This window comes from Protopterus annectens, chromosome 17.part0 (genome assembly GCF_019279795.1).
Source record: "Protopterus annectens isolate FY-2018-M chromosome 17.part0, PAN1.0, whole genome shotgun sequence".
NCBI classification, from domain to species: domain Eukaryota; kingdom Metazoa; phylum Chordata; order Ceratodontiformes; family Protopteridae; genus Protopterus; species Protopterus annectens.
Genome location: NC_056751.1, coordinates 760,610,243 through 760,626,722, shown reverse-complemented (window position 1 = coordinate 760,626,722; position 16,480 = coordinate 760,610,243). Strand labels below are relative to the sequence as shown.

At 39.7% G+C, this 16,480-nt stretch overlaps 1 protein-coding gene across 1 annotated transcript in view; it reads left to right on the top strand.

Annotated features, from left to right (window-relative positions):
• Positions 1 to 586: 586 nt before the first annotated feature.
• Positions 587 to 16,480, top strand: part of LOC122791771 (galactoside alpha-(1,2)-fucosyltransferase 2-like) — a 417,851-nt gene continuing 401,957 nt past the window's right edge. The window contains exon 1 of the mRNA XM_044059696.1: positions 587 to 1,582. The gene's annotated coding sequence lies outside the window, so the exon portion shown is untranslated. The remainder of the gene's footprint in view (positions 1,583 to 16,480) is intronic.

Genomic DNA, 16,480 nt, shown 5'->3' with positions numbered 1-16,480 from the left:
ATATTTTTTATGAATTCCACTTTGAAAAACGTCCTTCTTTAAGTCGTTCTATCCCATCTATAAAAAGCAGTCTAAATAAACATGTCTGTGCCTCTAATCTAAAATTCTAAATAACCCTGTATGAAACCACTGTCGTCTTCTTCTTGCTTTTCTCCGTTACGTGTCACCACAGTAGATCACCTTTCCACTCATGATTGGCAGTGGAGTTTTATGCCAGCCTGGCACCCAACCTTCCACAGAAGACACACACACGCACACACTCATACCTAGGGCCAATTTAGAGTGTCCAATCCACCTACAGCATGTCTTTGGGATGTGGGTGGAAACCAGAGTAAACACATGTGACCACAGGGAGGACATGCAGACTCCGCACAGAAGGTACCCCAGCCGAGGATTGAACCAGAGAACCTCTTGCTGTGAGGTGACAACGCTAGCCGCTGCCCCACTGCGGCCACCCCTTGTATGAAACCACTGTAATATATATTCAGGATGAGAACATAGGCACCTCTCTAGGTAGGCAACACAAAAACGCTGATAGACACAACAGAGAGATACAAAGTGCACATATACAAATAGAAATTATTTGTATGTGATGATGTGCTTGTTGTCTGCTGATGAACATTAAACTTGATTTATTTAAAAACTTAAGGGAGGAAATATACACTGTAGGTATCCTCTCCAGCTTAAGACAACCTCTGAAGATACATTTCCCCTAAAAGTATGCCTAGTTGTAGTAGTCAGCATAGAGCATTAAGGCTATGTGCTGCTAACAAGTGCTGTCCTATAGTCCTGGGTTTGATTTCTTCAGTCACCATTTACCTAGTTTGTGAACTCTGAGGAAAACGCTTACCTAATCAGTGACTCCAGGCTTCCCCTGAAAACCTCAACCCAATTAATAACATCAGCTGTAAATCCAGATTTTTGTTTATTTGTATTTTCTATCTTGCAGATCGAGTGTGTTCTACAAATCGTGCATTCTTTCCCATGCAGCTGAATGACAAAACTACATTTTTAATCACACTTCATTTTGTTCATTATTTATTCAAAATAGCTTAGGTGTCATGAAGTCATCCAGTTTCTTATTTGGGTTCCACAGCTATTTACTTCAAGAACACAGAAAAACTAAACAAGTTGTGAAAGATTAAAAAAAAAAAGATGGTTGTAGTTTTTACTTCTATTCATCATGTCTGCCCAACCTTGCTGTTTATGTGATACACAACTGTTATTTCTTCATTATGACCATGTCGTCATCCCTTCCCCCAGCCTGGCATACCTAATACTCCTCCCATACTGTTTAGCAACCACCTTGGCCAGTTAGCATACACAATGAACGAGAGCTGAGCACACCTGTAAAAAGGTAACTGACTACACCCTGTCAATGCAGGGGCGTTTCCAGGGAAGTGAAAGCTGATATCTCCAGCAGGCAGGGAAACTGGATGTAAACTGTTAACCGTGCAGAAGGAAGAGCTTGTTAACAGATCTGAGAGTGATAGTTTCCTTGCCTGGGATGTTAATTTAAATAAGAAGACAGAATAAGAGATGTGTAAAACATTTACTGTACTCTCACTGAGATGATCTCAAGGTAAGCATATTTTTATTTTAAAATATAAAGTCTGAACAGGCTGTAACAACTCATTTGTGTTCCCTTTCCCTCTCTGTCTGTCTCTAGTCTCGGTTTCTTTATATACTGATGATTTACCTGAAGGTTTTTTTTCATAAATTAAAAAAATGCAGGAATCAGTCTTTCTTTTGAAGTAAATATCTAAATTGCAAATGAGGGACCTTATCATATGCCTTTTTTTTGTATAACTACAGAGAAACATTGGATTATTCAAATTTGTAATAAACATATCTGCTGTTTGCTGTTAATCTCTCTATCAAATTGTACAGAATAACTTAATTTCTGTATGTGACTAATGCTAATGTCTCTGGATAACAACACCAGTTTGTGATCCATGAACAACATGAAATCAGTAATTAAAGATTTCACATAAGTGTCACATCTTACAATTCATCCCATTTAACTTAGCTGACTAAACTAATGGGGAATGTAAGTCCAGGTACATTTTTCTGTAGAAGATCTCCTCTGTAAATTCAATAGCAAAGAAAAGTCTGTGATTTTAGAACCACGACAAATAAGCTCAAATCATATTTGTCCTTCTGTTTGGCTTTCTATTTATCTATATGCAATCAGGAATATTTATAAGATTCAGACAGGTGACAGGTGGTCTACACGCAGATGCTCATACACATTACCTTGAGCATGTATTCACTTGCTTGGTTTTTCTTTTGTCAAACAGATATGCACAAGATCCTACTACTACTATACACCTTCTTCCCTGGTGATCTGACCTCACAACCTCTCAGTGAAAGACTCTTCTCCAAGTTCAGTCATCCCAGAATCAGAATAGTAATGTTTAGGGGCAGGGGTATTGCAGATGTAAAAACAATTTTAAAAATGTAAAAATGTCCTCATATTGTTGAAGAGTTTAATGGCATGTATGTTTCCGATTACTTAAGCTTGTGCATAATATTTGGGAGTGTTGCTGGGCCTTTGTGATCTGAATTCAGGTATTTCTACTATAAATAGAGGGCCCCTGACACGCAGGTTTTGTGTCATAAAATATAGATTGTTACCTAATGCAACCAGACATACTGGTTTAGTTGAAGGAATGTTGGGTGTAACCAGATGTGACAGCAGACTGAACAGACCATTCCTCTTTCAGGTTTCAGGTGTATCCTGGTACCCAGCCTACACTGACTATATAGAAAATATATATCTGAAGTGGTTGTTAAAACTTCACCTTAATCTGGTTGATGGGAAGGTGTGCAAGTCTTAAAACATGACTAGTGCCTGAGTCACCATGATGGGATTGTAAGACATACATTGATTGTAAGAGAAATTCTAATGCTGTTTGCCTGATAAAGCTGGTTTAACATTCATCATCTCTTACTGCATTTATTTCTGTTCTGTGTGTCATAATAATAAATTTATTAAGATTTATCCAGTTTCTATAACGGTACTTAAGATTAGTCTAAGCATACACTAATAATGTGCTACAGTCAAAAAAACATATTTATTTTTATTTCTGATGGTTAATACTCCTACTGGTATTGGAACCACTAGATATATCTTCCCAATGACACTGTGAAAGTTAAGTGACTTGCTTACAGTTGGACATGAAGTAAACCAAGACTGAAGGAAACAAATTTAGGACAGCATAATGCACATTATTAGCAATGCATTATCTCAAGATTCGGTGCCTACTTCCAGACCTGACAGATACTACTTAATTAGTGTTGTTTTGTAATACAGGGTAGTACAACATATAGCTGACAGTTTACACAGATATTGCTTTGTCTCTGATGCCTTGAACATTTGGAAATGTGTGGCATAAATAAAACTTTCCTTGTATAATGCATTAACAAGTCTAAGCAGTACAATGAGAAAACTGAAACATATTTTAACGGATAGTGCAGTGGTTTAATGGTTAGCATTGCCACCTCACAGAAAGAGGTTCTACGGTTTGATTCTCAGCTGGGGTACCTTCTGTATGGAGTCTGCATGTCCTCCCTATGTTCATGTGGGTTTCCTCCAGATGGTCCAGTTTCCTTACACTTTACAAAGACATGCACCTGGAGTGTTTCTACCTGGGTCTCCACTGAAAACAGGCTCTGTTCTAGTCGGATTTTCTAATAAATAAACATGGTCTCATACCCCAAACTGAGGATATCTAATGAAGTCTTGCAAAGTCTTCCATCTTTAAGAGTCATTAAGTTGAAATTTCACTCCAATGAGTTGGTAGTAACACATTTGGAAGTAAAAGTTTCTGTGGAATATATTGATATGAGTAAGGAAATTTTCTTTATCAAGAGCAAATGTCCCCTCTTCAGCATGAATATAACCTGTGGTTAACCCCAAAACTAGCTCATGCCTAACTTTACTAATCTGATGAACAAAAATCCATCCGTACATAGATTCTACAACAGGCTACTTAAGCTGTCTGCTGTGCATTGTACAACAGGCTACTTAAGATGTCTGCTGTGCATTGTACAATAGGCTACTTAAGATGTCTGCTGTACATTGTACAATAGGCTACTTAAGATGTCTGCTGTGCATTGTACAACAGGCTGCCTAGGATGTCTGCTGTACATTGTACAACAGGCTGCCTAAGATGCCTGCTGTACATTGTACAACAGGCCACTTAAGATGTCTGCTGTACATTGTACAACAGGCTACTTAAGATGTCTGCGGTACATTGTACAACAGGCTGTCTAAGATGTCTGCTGTACATTGTACAACAGGCTGCCTAAGATGTCTGCGGTACATTGTACAACAGGCTACTTAAGATGTCTGCTGTGCATTGTACAACAGGCTACTTAAGATGTCTGCTGTACATTGTACAACAGGCTACTTAAGATGTCTGCTGTGCATTGTACAACAGGCTGCCTAAGATGTCTGCGGTACATTGTACAACAGGCTACCTATGATGTCTTCTGTACATTGTACAATAGGCTGCCTAAGATGTCTGCTGTACATTGTACAACAGGCTACTTAAGATGTCTGCTGTGCATTGTACAACAGGCTACTTAAGATGTCTGCTGTACATTGTACAACAGGCTACTTAAGATGTCTGCTGTACATTGTACAACAGGCTACTTAAGAGGTCTGCTGTACATTGTACAACAGGCTACTTAAGATGTCTGCTGTACATTGTACAACAGGCTACTTAAGATGTCTGCTGTACATTGTACAACAGGCTACTTAAGATGTCTGCTGTACATTGTACAACAGGCTACTTAAGATGTCTGCTGTACATTGTACAACAGGCTACTTAAGATGTCTGCTGTACATTGTACAACAGGCTGCCTAGGATGGCTGCTGTACATTGTACAACAGGCTGCCTAGGATGTCTGCTGTACATTGTACAACAGGCTGCCTAAGATGTCTGCTGTGCATTGTACAACAGGCTGCCTAAGATGTCTGCTGTACATTGTACAACAGGCTGCCTAAGATGCCTGCTGTACATTGTACAACAGGCTAGTTAAGATGTCTGCTGTACATTGTACAACAGGCTGTCTAAGATGTCTGCTGTACATTGTACAACAGGCTACTTAAGATGTCTGCTGTGCATTGTACAACAGGCTGCCTAAGATAACTGCGGTACATTGTACAACAGGCTACCTATGATGTCTTCTGTACATTGTACAATAGGCTGCCTAAGATGTCCGCTGTACATTGTACAATAGGCTACCTATCAGTGGGGATGGGTAATCTTCCATTTTATACCTAACTCTGTCTCTTTTCCAGGTGACCATCTCCTTTTCAGTCTTCTTATATACAAATCTGTGCCTAGTTACTTGCTGACACAGGATGTATTATGCACCTTAGCTAAGGGTCTAATGAAAACTTGCAGGTGGAGAAGCTGGCAACTAGGGTGTCTTAGTGTATTATGAATAAATCGCTGACCCTGAAGTCAGATGAGGAATATAGTTTGTTAATTTATATTCAGCATAATATACATGTAACTGGTCTATGGTTATTCATATAAAAACAAAGCATCAAATGGCCATTCATCGAATCATTTTGACTAAGATATTATTATAGTAGAGATAATGGAATTTGCCCTTTCCCCACTATAATGTGATCTTGGAGTTGGTATATAAAATTAGTGGGGGGTGCCCCCCCACATGAGGAGGTTTTGATGAACAGCATTAACTATGTAATGCCATTTTATGTTTTTACCATTCAACGAATAACCATAGACCCACCTGTAACTCTTTAAAATGTATTGCTTTTCCTTATGCCTATCAATTATCAACTTCCTCATGCACTCTAAAGACTGTGGAAAAGGGGGTGCGTCATCATCCAGGCAGATATTGGGGTATTATGCTTAGCGTAACAGCTTTGTCAACCACTTCAGCCTGGAGTAAGTATGCTTCATACTGTACTAGCCCCATTGCCAAATGCATACTTCTGTGCATAAGTCTATCTCTCAGTACAGCAGACTTGCTTCTTAACAGGCACTCACATGATTGGATCTTTCTGACATGTACTGTATCACCAGGCTCCACTTGGTGTCAGTCTGTGCAGCAGAATGGGCTGCCTTCCTATTCCATTATTTTCACTTAGTCCCACCCTCACCAGCTCGCTTATCCAATGCCTGAGCTGCAGTCAGGACAGTATCCCCTCTGCTTTACAGTCCTATATATGTGTAATTTAGTGGGATTAGTGTAACATCCCTCATTTTTATTGTTTGGACTTTGCTTGTTCAAAATGTTAATAAAATATAAAAGGTTAAACACCAGTTCCCTAATGAGGATTTGCCTTCAAAGGTTGTTTTCCACCTGATTTTTTTTGACACTGCAATGCTCAGCTCACCATTCATATACACATTGTGAATATTTGTCCTCATGATGTTACTTTTTCCTTGTTGATTTAATTTCATTTTTACCTCTCCTACTGAGGCCAGTTGATAGAACCTTCCTAGTATGATTTTAACTTATATTACCATCACTGGTGCTATAACTTTATACCACAATTGGCCGGAATATTATATCCTTAATACAGAAGCATTATACGAGACAAAGAAGTGAGTTGTTAATCTTTTTGGCATTGTTCACATTTTATTCATCTAGTGTATAAGGCTGAACACCACAAATGTTTCTGCTAAGATGAATAATTGAATAATATCACACATTACATAGAAAGGTGTAAAGTGTTGTAGTACCCATAACTTAAAGGAGCATAGTAGTTACTTTTTAACTGTGTCATTCTACAATTCCCGTTATAAATATCCACTCTTTCCAGGCTTACAGGGCTTTTAATGTGAAGCTAATGTGGTTCTCGCATATTAGTTTGATTGTTTATTTGTTTTTCATTTGATGACCAGATTCATGTACTTTTCCAACACAGTACTGACCCAAGCCAGGTGTAAGAAAAAAAAAAAGGATTCAAAACAGTACACAAAAAATAACTGATAAAGCTAAGACACCAGTGTGGAAAAGGGCATATACATTTTATTTGCCTAACAGTCCTTACATTCAATGAACTGTGATTCAGTGAAATGAGTTTTCAGTGATTTTTTGAAAATACATGTGTGTGTGTGTGTGTGTGTGTGTGTCTCTGTCTCTGTCTCTGTATGTCTATATGTGTATGTGTGCATTTGCAGCCTAGGAGGGATAGTGTATGTTGTGCAAGGACAGTATGGTATCTGTTATTTAGCACAGACAGATTTGAATGCATCCTGCTAGTGGGAGGGACACTTGCTGCATCTTTATAATGTAGCACTTGTCCTACTAATGTCTGGCAGGATAGATTGACATTAGTTTGGCAAAGCGTTCTCTATGGCAATGCACCCCCTGCCTGATCTGCTTTTCCTTTTGGTCATGATAAGTATACTTTGTGCTTTCTAGACTGAAGATAGATGGATTGCCAGGAATTCTGTTAGAGAACCTCCACTCCAATAATCCTACTCAAAAAAGTTTGTAAATAAGCTAAGAAAATAAAATGTGAATAAGCAGGCTGCCTTGCCTGAAATAAAAAAATCTGCATATAATGTATGATCCCCAGAGCAATAAGGATCGTGTGATTAATTTGAGTTGGTTCTATTGCCACTGCCATTTGTTGTCTGTGGAGCAATAAGAAATGTGTGACCATCAACACACTATTACTATGGGATACTAACAGGCTAGGTAGTTTACAGTTACAGATAATGAACACTTTTATCAGGCTTGTAGTTGGACAACTGAATCTTGTGCTAATAATTCAGTTTAATTATGTTTACTTGGCTGTGATTTGGAGTTCCCATGGTAAAGGAAGGAGGTAGCTGTGGAAGATGAAATTGCAATGTTGCTTGTGTTGTGTTGCCTGTTCATTGCAGTTTGCCAGGTTTGTTGGTATGTCCATGTATTATCTGTCATCATGTGCTATAGACTCTTTGTAGAAAACAGATACTACCGGTTCTGAATGTCCATGTATTATCTGTCATCATGTGCTATAGACTCTTTGTAGAAAAAAAATACTACCGGTTCTGAACACAAAAAGACAAAGCTGAAAAAAGAAGGACCAGATAGGGTTAGTGAAGATGTTCTAAACAGAAGCTATTTATCATCCCATCATCCTATGAAAGTGTATGTATATGCACATGTACATCCACAAATTACAAGACACTCAAAAATTCTGAAAAAAATCTTAAATTCAGTTTTAATTCATGTACTCATTTGTTTTAAATGTTTTCTACCAGTTGAAAATCATATTATTTTATGCAGACCATTTCTGCAAAGATCACTTGGTCAAGGTGAAACTAAAACTATATTTATCCAAAGATACCGTATTTGTTTCATAAGGATTGTGTGACCCCCACATTTAGAGGTGGGGTACAGGGATCTCATCTCTGAGTGGGGATGTAGGATACTGAGCTTGGTTGTTTTAAAGTTATTTTTTTAGTTCAGACGTGGTTTAGTCATTTTTCTGCACTGAATGAGTATAGAAATGATCTACCTGAGCCGACTTCATTGAAATGGTCTGTGAATAATTGTACCAGACCCCCCCCCCCCCCGTCACACTACCTTCCTTGTCTGATGCATACTGCATTATTCAAATGAACACTGATAAACTGTAAAAATCACATGCTAAAGTTCCCAAAGTGAACAATGACTGAAGGTGTAATTCCTTTTTGGCACAATAACTGAATGACATTCTATCAGTATTGGTGGTTCCTTATCCATTTTCCATTATTATTTGTATTATATGCTGTCAGCCCAAATTGTCTGTTTTGCTTGAATGTATTCTAGAAGCCTCTTTATTATCATCACTATTGTGTCTTAATTTGCATTCTGCTGTGCACTTTGTAACTTCCTGGATACCAGATTGTAGGAGTAAAAGGCATGCTATAAATGAAGTTGTGCTTCTCTTTGTTTAAACTGCAGATTTTAATTTATTTGTTAACCAGAAAAGTGAATTTTTTCTTCTTGTACTCTTTTTCAGTCAAGACTTCTGCCATAAAGTAGCCAATCTATCGACATGTTTTTGGAAACTAAGAGAAACAACAGAGTAGTTAGAGAAAGTACATGGACACTGGGGAGAGCATACAACAGTCCACACAGACAACAAACAGTGGTCAGGATTCAATTCTGGGCCCGCGAGGTAGATCTCTTACTATGAAGGCAACATTCTGCTCATACCAGACATGGTTATATATTTTGCTGGATTCTGGGTCCTGTGCTGTTTGCATAATATAATCGTACATGCAGGCTGTACCAATGTCCTCAGGAAGTACATCAGGGCCATGCTTTCTGTTTGGTCCTCTTCTTCCATAACGTGCCTTTCAGAGATAACTTTGATAATGATCTATATAAAACCTCTCTGCATGACAAATATCATACACCGAGTCTTTGTTAGATGTGGGTGAAGCTAGAATGTTTTTTTTTTCTTTCTGAACAGGTCTAGCTAGAAATTAAAGTGCATGACCCGTATTCTTTCAGTTATGCGGAGCATATTTTTCTGCACCATTTGCTCCTTTTAACAGGAATGTCTTTCAAAAAATGTTTGTGACACTTCTTCATATCATAACCTTGTATGCTTTTATAGTGCTTAGAATAAACAAGCCTTAATACACACTTACCACTGTGATTACTTATGGGGTAACATGCTGAATTACATTGACTGACCTCACATAGTTTGTACAACTCTGCTGCAGTTTACTTTACTTGTGTGTTTTGCTTCAGGCATTTCTGTAGCAAATTTACAGTTTTCAATATAATTTGACAGCACATTATTATTTTGGTCAAAATTACTTCTTCTGGCTTTTCCCAGTTAGGGGTCGCCACAGCGGATCACCTGTCTGCTCATGATTGGCAGTGGAGTTTTACGGTGCCGAGTTGCCAGCCCGGCGCCCAACCTTCCACAGAAGGCACACACACGCATGCACTTACACCTTGGGCCAAATTAGAGTATCCTATCCACCTACAGCATGTCTTTGAGATGTGGGAGGAAACCGGAGCATCCAGAGGAAACCCATGCGACCAGAGGGAGGACATGCAGACTCTGCACAGAAGGCACCCCAGCCGAGGATTTAACCAGAGAACCTCTTGCTGTGAGGTGGCAGTGCTAACAGCTGCACCACCGTGGCCACCCACTAACAGCTGCACCACCGTGGCCACCCACTAAAATAAAATGCATGTTGTTTTGAAATAAATCTCTTTTTCTACCCTCCCCGAACTATCTTATCTCCACATATCTTGTACCCACTGAAGTTTTGAAATTTACAAAGTTTCTTGGAGTTGTAATGAACAAGAACCTCATGTCTGATCTCTATGTTAAGAGTGTCCCTTAGCTTGACATGTTTCTTAGGGCCGTAGTCTTTCTGATCTGCTGCACAACCTGGTATAGATTATATTTTCTGCATGTTTCCCATCTATAGTCGTCACAAACAAGCTTAAGCTAGAATTTTAATAATGTTACCTGGTTTACTGCTAGTTTGCTTTGCTGCTTTCACTACTCTAAATCTTTAAACAAACTTGTATGGAAAGAATTAGTAATCTGGAGTCCTTCCAAGTAACAATGAATGACAGGCTATTACAGTTCAGAAAATGCTCAGTATTTGATGCTGGTCTGGTGCACCAAGAGGTGTTTTCACTCCACAGGCACCATATCCATATTAATACAAATCAAACCATCTACCTTTAGAAAAAAATACCCAGCCCATTGGGTATGTGTAATAGGTAATTTGAGAAGATTTCCCTATATATACATACTCATATATGCGCGCGCATGTGTGTGTGTGTGTGTGTGTGTGATTCACTTCATAGTCTTGAAATACTGAAATCTCGAATTTCAGTATCTCGAGACCATGAAGCCAAAAATCCATAAACTCAAAACCACAGAAGCGAAACCCCAAAACATACTGCAGACACAAACACCTACCCTACATACAAGCAGGGGGGTAAGCACCCTTGCACCCCCCCATATGAGGGGCTGTGCCTCCCCCACCCCCACTACATTAATATACTAACTCCGAGGTCGCACTACATAGACAAACACACAAAAACACAACCACACAAGCTACATTCCCCACGCGCACACATCACACTAACAAAACACACAGACACACACTAAAGCCCCTAAATAAAAAATGTAAAACACAAACACTTGCCATCTCCAACCACCCACTCACACACCGCAACACCAGAACCGCAAATTCAAAATCTCTGAACTACAGGATTTTGATTTTCGCGCTTCTTGGGTTTCGGTATTCTGCATTTTCGCCCTTCCAGTCTTGGGCTACTGAAATTCAGGATTTCAGTAGTGCGAGATTCTGAAGGGACCATGTGTGTGTGTGTTTCACATGTCTGAAATTTTATTTGACCAAAACCATAATATTGAATTTTCAAAATACTGAAAACTCATTTGACTGAATGTCATTATACTGAATTGTAAGCCAGACATGATGTGGGTTTCCCTTCTCCTGTGACTGTTCATAGGGTATAGGTGTGTACTAGGCTAATGGTCCTGAAGCCTTTACAAGCCTAACCCATAGGATTACCCTAGCATTGTGCCACCCTACCTTATTTGCCAGTGCCTCTGTCAAGTAAAGCCACTGGATTGATCCCCGGGGTGAATTTTCTATTTTCCATCTACTCATCAAGATTTCTCTAGCAGAGGGCCAGTGATGTGACATGTATGGCAAGTCCATTCCATAGCATGGGCAGTCTGGGTTATGAATCTGTCCCTCCAGCATGATCTGTTGATTGTGGTAATGAGGTTGAGGTCTCTGCAGCGTGTAGTGCAGAGGGATTAGGATTTCTTTAGCTGTAGCATTTCTAACAGAGCTGGGTCAGACATGGCTTTGTAAGTCAAGCAGAGATTGCCTCTAAGTAGGCAATTGCCTCTAAGTAGGCGATATGAGACAGAGAATAGTTGGAGGTTTTTGAGTCTGCCCATATAGGACAAATGTTTAAGGCCTAGGATCCTCTTTGTGAGGTACTTTTGCGGTCTCTCCAGTTGTTTCAGGTGTCTAATGAGGTACATGCCAAATGGGGCATTGTACTCAATGACTGGCCTAATGAGGGAAGAGTAGAGGGAGACAATGACCTCTTTCTTCCTGGATGCAAAACCCTTAGTAATGAGATGTGCCACATAGAAGGACTTTCTGACCACAGTGGCAATGTGGTGGTCAAAAGAGAGGTTGCTGTACACCTGTGTTCCCAGATCTCTTATAACGCCTTCTGTGTTCAGTGGACTACCATCAATGTGGTAATTCATGGAAACTGTTTTTTTCCCAAAGGGGATGATCACACATTTTTTGGCAGTGAACTTAAGACCATGGTTCTGACACCAGTCATTGGTCTCAGTGAGGTCTTTCGGTAGGATGTCAACATCACTTGGGGAGTTAATAATAGCTCCCAACTTGCAATCATCTGCGAACTTTGTCAGACAGAGTCCCTTCGTGTTGGCCTGGACTTCAGAGGAGCAGATAACAAACAGGAGGGGACCCAGGACTGAACCCTGTGGGACTCCACTTTTGACTGAGCTAGTTTGCAACCCCACCTAGTGATGTAGGGGTTGATGCATAGCTTAGTGAGTTTTTTTATGATTCCTGAATTGGGAATGGTATTAGGCTGTATGAACCACCTTGCCTTCATCCACAGCTCTGGTGACTGACTTAAAGAAGTTGACCAAGTTGAGCAAGTATGATCTACTCTTCACAAAACAGTGCGATATAGAGTTTGTGATAAAAAAGAATTACTGTAACTTGTAGTGCTGATTGTCAGAATACCGATAGTCATGTAAAAAGTAGTGTTGTAGTGTTTCTAAATGTGGGTAGGTCTTTTCCCATTTTTATGGGAAGTATCTCAAGTAATATGGTGGATGTTTTGTGTGTTCCCAGCATTAGTGGCAGTGTGCAGACTACTGTAAGGCAAGTAAAAGGTATATGCCCTTTTCCCCACTGTAGTGCAATCTTGGAGTTAGTATATATAGTTGGGGTTGGTTTGGGGGGCATAACCCCCTACCTAGTTTGGTTTTATATTGTCTGGTTCCTCTTAAGAGGGTATGCAAGTAGTTTTTAAGTTCTGGAAAGAGTTAGTCATTGATGTTGTAAGTGTGCATGTTTATGGTTTACAAGTTAGTATTTTGAAATGTAGCATTGTAAGGTTTCAGTATTATGAGTTTCACTCAAGTGAGTTTTCAGTATTTTGAAAATTAGGTATTTTGGTCTCGGTCAAATAAAAGTAAGTCAAATGAAATTTCAGTCAGGTGAAGTAGACCCATATACACACACACGCACACACACGCACACACGCACGCACGCGCACACACACACTAATATATATATATATATATATATATATAATATATATATATATATATATATATATATATATATATATATATATATATATAAAGAGAGAGATGGGAACTTGTGTCATATAGAGGTAACTGGGTGGATTACTTGACCTATATGTGTGCTCTAATCAGTAGATTTCAATGTATAGGCTTAGAATAAAGAGGTTACATATGGAATTCAGAAAGGTTGTTATATAATTTATTTATACGGGTATTATACAAAAGGTGTATGTTTTTTAAATTTCTGATTATAGGGACTACTTTATCAAAGCAACTATTTAAGTGGGAGTCGAAGTCAGTGGAACTGGTAGCAGCATTAGTAATGAGATCCTTCGGAGGAAGATTACAGCAGGATTCATTTAAGTCCTCAAATAACTGAAGAAGGTTTGCTTTTGAGATGCCATAAACACAGGGGGAGTACCCACAATTGAAAAGGGATAGGAGAAAAAACTACGGTCTGATTTAAGTGGACATGATGATACATAAGGAGATGCACAAGAAGTGGCAATATTTGTGAGGATTAGATCCAGGATATTGGGGCCCCTAGTAGGATGGGTAACTACATCTATGAAAGAGAGTTAGCATTTACAGTGTCAAGGAAGCTCAGAGCCATGATGACCATTTGCAGTGGTAGATAAGACAGTTTTTTGATGGACAGCTGAAATCCCCCTAGTAGAAAGATCGTGGGTTAATGACGGTTTCAGCTAATGTGTTACGATAATGATCATGCTCAGAAGGGACATGGAGACTGTTCTATATCTGAATACGAAGTGGTAATTTGTTTTATTTATGGTGATTTCAAATTCTAGGCATTCACACGTGTTGTCAAAAGGAATCTGTCATGAGCAGATGATATCCTTAACAAATACTGATACTCCCCCACCATGGTCAGTAGATCTGATTGCACGATGCACTTTATACCATCCTTGACACATACAGATACTCCCCCGCCATGGTCAGTAGATTTGAATGCACGATGTGCCTTATACCATCCTTGGCACATACTGATACCCCCCCGCCATGGTCAGTAGATTTGAACGCACAATGCTCCTTATACCATCCTTGACACATACTGATACTCCCCCGCCATGGTCAGTAGCTCTGAACGCACAATGCGCCTTATACCATCCTTGACACATACTGATACTCCCCCACCATGGTCAGTAGATCTGAACACACGATGCGCCTTATACCATCCTTGACACATACTGATACTCCCCCCGCCATGGTCAGTAGACCTGAATGCACGATGCACCTTATACCATCCTTGACACATACTGATACTCCCCCGCCATGGTCAGTAGATCTGAGCGCACGATGCGCCTTATACCATCCTTGACACATACTGATACTCCCCGCCATGGTCAGTAGATCTGAGCGCATGATGCGCCTTATACCCAGGAATAGAGGAAGCAGCATGTTTCTTTAACTATACAGATATGAATGTACTGAAGTTGCAGGACAGCCTCAAGTTCAGGCATATTTTGTTAGACTCCTGGCATTAAGTAGAGACAGATTAATGTGCTCCAAAATAGAATTCACTAGGGTGGAATGCCCATCAGATGGACTTTGCCTAAAAATGGCACCATGGGGACAGGAAAGGCTTTATCCAGACTGTGAAATCCTTGGGTAAAACAGGTACAGTGCAGACTGTCCCAGGCAAAGCAGGAAGGCTTGTCAACCATCTTTGAATCTATGCATCATACTGGCTGATGGCAAAGTGTCACTCAAGACCAATGTCTGTCTTTACTGCCTCAAATACAACCCTATAGTTTCCTTGAGTTATTCATGTTTGTTCTAGCATCCCCTCCTCAGCTTTCCTCAAGTACTTTTGCATTGTTGTGAGATATACTAACCAGGGTCATGCTTCTTTTGTGGCGATTTTTTTTTTCTCTCCACGGTCTACATTCCCTCTAGATCTCCAAGGAATTGTACTATATTTCATATACATGCACTTATTGTAGTGAAACTTCTTATGGAATGGTGTAAGAGCTTGGAGTGCAACTGAAAAGTGAAACATAAAAATGAAAGTCAAACTTTGCCTTAAGGGCAGAGTTTGACTTCTGCACTTCTACTGCAGCTTTCAAACACACACACACGATGAAGAGTTAGAGCAAACGATCGATCTCAAACACACACACACACACACACACACACACACACACACACACACACAAAATGAAGAGTTAGAGCAAACGATCGATCTCAAACACACACACACACACACACAATAGAGTTAGAGCAAACAATTGAACACATACACACACACACATACATACAGACACACTGACAGACACTGAAGAGTGAGAGGACGCAGGTGATCCCACACACACCGTGAATGACTCCAGTGAGTTTTATAACACTGTTTCACTATACAAAAAGTCGCATGAAGGAACCCCACAGCCCCAGTGCTAAAACAATTGGACAGATGTGTTATGCTGTTGCAGTTGGATCAGACTGGAGCTCAGACATGAATGGTTAATCTCTATCAGAGTTATTTCTGTAGGTGTCGTAACTTCTTGGGGTCTTTTTCGCTGTCTAGTTATGCCATTCTTTTTCTGTACGTCTCTGAGAGAATACAAGTGCACACGTGAGTGTGTGCATCCATGCGTGCATCTGTGTGTTGGGGAAGCAGTACACAAACACACACAAACACAGTCCGTACTGTAAAAATAAGAACACACAGTACAAGTGAAACTTCTGTAAGGAAGTGTGAAGGAAGGCAAATGGCCCAGTAGAGTATCTGCTCCTTCCCACTTTCTTACAGAAGTTTCACTTCTATGGCTCAGGCTGACCATGAGCATTCTTTTTTTCCTATTTTTAATTTCTTTACTTGTTTTCCAGGGTAGTGGATTGATCCCAAGGGGCCAGTTTCAGCTACAATTGTAGGTAAACCCAGTAAATGCAGGATAGTAAAACCATAAGACAATTATAGCTTTTACAGCTCATTAAATGTGTTACAATAAAGCAGCTATTAAAGATGCAATCACCATAATTTAAGTAAAGAGTACAGTATATTACAAAAGAAATACTCTCCAATCTTGTAGCCCAGGCAGGTATGACCCTAGCCCTGAGTAGCATCCTGCCATCGCCCAGAATGATACCGCAGTACAAGGACAAAATTATTGACTT